Source organism: Phalacrocorax carbo, chromosome 7 (assembly GCF_963921805.1).
Source record: "Phalacrocorax carbo chromosome 7, bPhaCar2.1, whole genome shotgun sequence".
NCBI classification, from domain to species: Eukaryota; Metazoa; Chordata; class Aves; order Suliformes; family Phalacrocoracidae; genus Phalacrocorax; species Phalacrocorax carbo.
The window spans coordinates 15,723,563-15,729,562 of record NC_087519.1 but is presented as its reverse complement, the minus strand read 5'-3'; positions in this window follow the sequence as shown (position 1 = coordinate 15,729,562).

Sequence of the window (6,000 nt, the reverse complement as noted above, 5' to 3'; positions counted from 1 at the left end):
GCACATTAGGTCAATCCAGAGTTTCACCACAACATGGTAGTTTTAAATGGGTTGTGCCTGAAGGGCACTATGCCTTATGGATCAGCTTAGTGGAAAGGAGAACCTGCATCTTCTGGATGTGCTGAGCTCCCACCTCAGCCTCAGGGGAGAGTAGGTACAGTGACAAATCCTGTCCTTGTATTCCCCAAGCACAACCACTCTTGATTTGTACCTGGCCTTTTTCCAGGGCTCTGGGATGGAGGAAATCTTCCTCATGTCCTGCCTCACTCCATATAGCTGCACTAGGGCCAACCGCAGTTACTGGTACATGTATTATGCTGAATAGTTAAGTCTATGTAACATCATAAATACATGTGTATAATACCTAAGTTGTTATGTTCTTGGAGTAAAGATGCATCCATAAATATATGTACCAGCCTGATCCGTACATAGAAGACAGATGGTATTTATTCTATGTTAATACTGCATGCAGAATTTCGTCCCTCTAAATATCTCAAACATCCTTTTTTAGAATCTAAATCTACACATACAGATTCTTTTTGTTTTGACAGCTGACTGTTGTCTTTTACCTCCATTCAACATAGGCGGCCTTGGTTTGTTCTTATAAGTACTATCATCTTGTGTATCTTCAACCTAAATGTCTTGTAATTCTCCTGTCTTCTTAAATCAAGTTAATCAATTGATTTAATCAATTTAAAGATGGAAAGCAAACAATGCTGCTAACAATCCTGAAATTTGGAGAGTTAATAGGTCAACTTTGACAGGATTTGGATCTGCAGGTGTTGGCTTCACTGGCCATCACCTTTTTTTTATAGCTTGTTCTTTCTTAGTCATTTGTTTCAGAATACCATTACACATAAGGATGAAATGCAGCCACTGCTGAGATTTTACTGTTCAGTGTAACTTGTTCAGTTACTCAGTTGTTCAGTTACAATAGAAATACTGTTTGAGACACATGGTCTTTGCCATTGTAGTCTTACTCTGGAGCGTTTCTGCCTTACAACTACAGCCACACATAGATGTGGCTAAAAATTAAAAAGCGATGGCACTATCGTGGATATCCAAACCCCACTGTTTTAAGGGACTTTCTAAAGGAAACTAGGCCAAAAACTTCACCTATTTTAAAAGATATGGCAATCTGTTGTTTTAAAAAATCATTCACAATTCATTGAGTTCTTCTCTCTCCTATACCTTGAAAAATATAGTAAAGTAGCAAGATTCAGAATTCTTCTATCTCTGTACAGTTTTGCCTGCAAATATTGCATGCTGAAGTCTCCAGTTTGACAATTTCATTTTTCTCCATCACTGATCTTGAGAAAGAAATAATCTTAGAAGTCAGAAAATTAATAAATTGAACTAATTAGGTGTTGCTAAGTAAAATTGCTACATCACTGCATTTTCTCCCTAGTGTTAGCTGCAATTGACCTATTTGGCAACCAAAAGGTCTTAGGATCCATAAAGGATTTTTGCTTCTGGGGACTTCCATGTTTTGAAATTGAAAACCAGGAGCAGTAAGCCACATTTCTCAGTTATTTTGTTATTTGAAATCTGGCTGTGAAACTCTATTTACTTTGTGTTGGACTCCTGCCAGAGGAGGCCTGGTTTCAGCAGATGGTTGTGGAGCAGAGGCCAGACGTTTCCTGCTGCATCCTGAGGAGGCACTGATAGCATCACTCCCAGGCACAGGCAGTACTGTCTTCAGCAGCCATTGACTCTGGAGGTGCAGTGACTGCTGGCAGAAAGGTTGTGAAGAATCCATGAAGCAGCCCTTGGGGCAAAAGCCTGTGTGGACAAGAAAGTCCTGATGTGGTGCTCAGAGGTGGTGGAGCTGCCAGCCAGAAGATGAGCAGAGGGAGGGCTGGAGTTTTGACCAAGAGGAACTGAAGTGTTAAAACCATATGGACATAAACCAGTAGTGATGAGATGTGATTGCTTTGACCATTGACAGGATACCCCACTGTTCTGTCAGGGACAGTGTCAGAATTCTGTCAGAATCTCCCTAAAACTGAGCCTCCGGATTAGCACAAGAGACAACTGGCAAGATCAAACATCTGCATAGGGTACTGACTGAAGATATTTTTCCCCTAACTTCTACCTGCAGGAGCATCAAATATTCAACAACACTGAAAATGGAAGGATATCTCTGTTTAAAACCTCATAGAGTCAAGTATCAAACTTTGGTATTTTTTTTCAGTGACAGCCCTTCCTTCCTACTCATTGGCCTCATACAGGACAGTCTGAATCACCACTTTCATGACCTCCTGTCCCCTTCTAAGTAGTTTTCTTAGGCTGTGGTAGTTGGTGCCTTTTTCTTCCTTACTGACTTCTTCCAGCTTGAAGACAAGCCACAGTATATAGGAACACCATACTCATAACACTTTCAAGCTCAGCAGCGAGCCTATTTGACATTACATTGAGACAAAGATTTATTTTACTGTAAAGAGGAGGCAGTCTATGGAAATGAAGTTTCAAACTATCTGTATCATCAAAGAACCTGGATGGACCTTGGGAATTTATTCTGGTTATCATGACTTACAGAATGTAAATGAGCTGTGTATTACCCCAGCAAAAGGCCATACTCCTCACCTGACTGACCATGCCAAGCTACAGCCAGGCTTGTGTGAGCCTGGGCCATCGCTGTCTTGCACCTGATGATCATCCACATCTGCACAGAGTAAGGGCTGCATACCCATTTCATTAGCACCTATAAAAACTGCCTTGCAGAGATATGACTAAGTGGATGGCAAAGCAGAGAACTGGAGCTGTGTTTGCCAAGAAAACTGTTTGCATAACTAGTCAGAGTGGTAGCTAACACTGCTTCTTTGCTGGAGAAGGACTCGTGATCACGGGGACTACCTCAGACTTCCCTGGCAATTTTTTTAATGTTTCCTGTTATTTGGCAGGTTGCGATACTGCCCACCACACAACACTTGCACCTGCTCCAAACAGATGCTGCAAGACCCATTAAAGCTTGGCAAACTTCTGGTCAAGCAGGCTATCATTATAACTAAAATAGCCCCCTTTTCACTGCCAGGTTTCTCCTGTCAGTTAATATGATAGGATAGTATGATATGAGTTTGAAGGTTTCCTAGGTAAACTGGCTTTAAAAAAAATTTTTTTAAAATAATTAAAACCATAAAAGCTGAAGTATTCATTAAAATCGGTTAGGTAGTTATTGTACTTGCATTTTACAGGTGCTACACATGAATGGAGATAACAAAACAAAGAGAACCAGGGGGAGATATCTTGGGCATAGCTCAGGATACACGGAGACAGACATCCCTAGGGAAGGAGAGTTGCAAAAGGGCATCAAAATGGAGTTCACTGAACCAGTGTTTAAAGCTTTTGGAAAGTGTCTTTTTTTAGCAAGCCTTTAAAGTCAATTATCTTCACAGAATATGTTTTATGTTTGTCTTGAGGATAAAGACAGCAAGTTTTCATTATTTATCTGCCTCATGCCTCAGGTTAGTCTCTGAGCATGCAGGTCTAGCCTTGTGCTAGACAAGAGATGGCAGATCCCTCTCTGTTGACAGGAGAGCAGGAAAAAGCCTTCCCCTTGGTGCTGGCTGCTAGCTGGAGAAAGGGCAGCAAGGCATTCCTCCTTGAAAGCACGAGATGCTATATTCCCCAACTGTCAGAGACAATTCATAACTGGGAAGAAAAAAACAAAACAAAAGCCATACTAACGCAGAGTAGAGAAAATCCTGGAAAACAGGTTAGACAGTATTTAAATGCAACTTTTCCCCACAGACAGGGCTTGTGTTATATCCTAAACTCCAGAAATGGAGGAAAAATAAAGACAGCTTTTGGAATTAACCTGGCAAAATGGAGTTAGCTCCCACCTGTCACAAGACTGCACGGTAGAGTTTGTCTTCATGCAGACAGCCAGCTCTTTCTTTCCCCAAAACAGCTCTTTCATTCTCTTTTGAAGATCATCCTCTAATGAATATATCTGTCCAACGCAGCAGGCTTCCAGTGCTTTTGAGTTAGAAAAGACAGGAACTTCAGTGCTAATACGGCAACATCAGTTTCTAGACTAGCAAAACCTGTCTGCAGAAAAGGAGAGGAGGACAGGAAGCCCCCAGCCTACCTGCTCTGATCTCAGCTGCTACACTCTTCAATAAAAACAGACATTTGGAAAATGGGAAAGAACAAGCAAGATCCTGGTTCTGCACATACCAGACAGGTTTCTGACATGCTTAAATTTTCACACATGCTTTGTTGACAGTAACGGGGCTTAAAATTAACTCCTTTCTATTACTATTTGTGTGGTTTTTTATAGAGCACTGACCAGAAGCTCAATCTCTGTGTCAAATGAAGGTGTTCAGAGCCATTATGTACAAGAAGTCCAGCAGACGATTGTAGTGGTCCTCAGTCAATATTCCCTGGAGGTCTCCAGTCTGTCCATCTGAGTGCAGGTTTGTCTCTTTGCTGTTAAGTAACTCCCCTCAGTGTCTTCAAGTTAATTCTGTCAGTGCAAGCTCTTTATTTACACAGTTATTCTGGATGTATTTGCTTTTTGCTTTAGTTGTATATAATAATGTAAACTGTGTATAAGATGCTGCCATTTTTCTTTCACCCATTTTGCATGGGTGCAGAGACTGAACAAAACACAAGACAAGTTGAGCTGGTTGTGTAGGAGTCAGCTAAAATGGCCTCCGTTTATGGGCCTGCCTACTACATAAAGGGAAAAATTCCTCACTCAGAGTTAAAACAGGCATGTAAGAAACCTGCGCCAAACCCTGTGCTCAGTTGCACTGAGGGAACATGAGGAAAGCACTGAGGGGGAATTACTCCTGATATGGAAAAGGCTCTCAGAGACCAGAGTGTGGGCCTCTGCTGCAGCTATACACAACACAGCCCCATTTATTTCAAGTATCATGCTGGGAAAAAAATGTTAAATTCTTCTTTACTGCTAGGCCTGAGGAGAAAATCTCTTCTTTATGCAAGATGGGACCCCAATCTCATTTTGGGCCTCTGTGCAATCTTAGTTTGGGTTTATGACTCAAACCCAGCAATAGAAACTGGCTTACAGTTGAAAGACTTCACACTAAAAAAAAAAATACAGAAAAATAAAAGGTGTGTTTTTTTTTTTTTAAAAGGTGAATTGATGGTGCGATATGGGAGTATAGACATACATTTTGAGGCCCACTGACCACTTCCGCCACAAAAATGCAACCTGGGACTCTGGCCCAATTACTTAATCTCTGTGCTAATTTGATTGCATTCTGCCCTAAAACACCTGGTGTGATTGCAGGGTGGCAGTGGAAGCCCTGAGGTGCCAGCCTGGGCCTGGCATGGCAGATGTTACAGAGAGATGTGACTAATTTATTTTTTTGGTCATATGATGCCCATACAGATGTAAGTAAGTGTGATTACAGTTTGACATGATTGGGAAATATATTCATGAGGAACTAAATAAGAAATTTGTTGTCCAACTGCTGGTTTAGACTGAAAGAAACACTGAAAATATGTATATTTATTCAATGTATTGTAATAGTCTATGATCCTGCAAACATGATGTGCATCTGTTGAACTTTACTCTGATGTGTAGGCCCATCGATTTCGATCCAGGACTGATAGTTACGTATTGGCGAGAACATTTTTACGGCTGGGGTCCTCATGGGTTAAGCTCTGGCCAGGCAGATGCCACAGGGTACAAAGATGATCTCATTAGAGGCAACCCTGGCTGAGTTGGTACAATTGGTATTAACTGGAAATTGCCACAAAACTAGAAAATATCACCAAGGACATTCACCTTTGTCTTCCTGTCCAGCTTACATGCATATTGATGTAGTTTTCCTGCAGAAAGCAGAACAGTTAGGGTTTTCAGATTTATTACTTCTCTGTTTATTTCTGATTACAATTTTACTTGTCTTTTTGTCTTCTTTTTTGGATGCCCTTCAGAAATTTCCCATTAAAGTTAAAAAAAAAGCTTTTAATAAGAGGCAGGAACAAGAGAGCTTAGTTTTTGTGGTTCTGATGAGAGGTTTTGTAAGG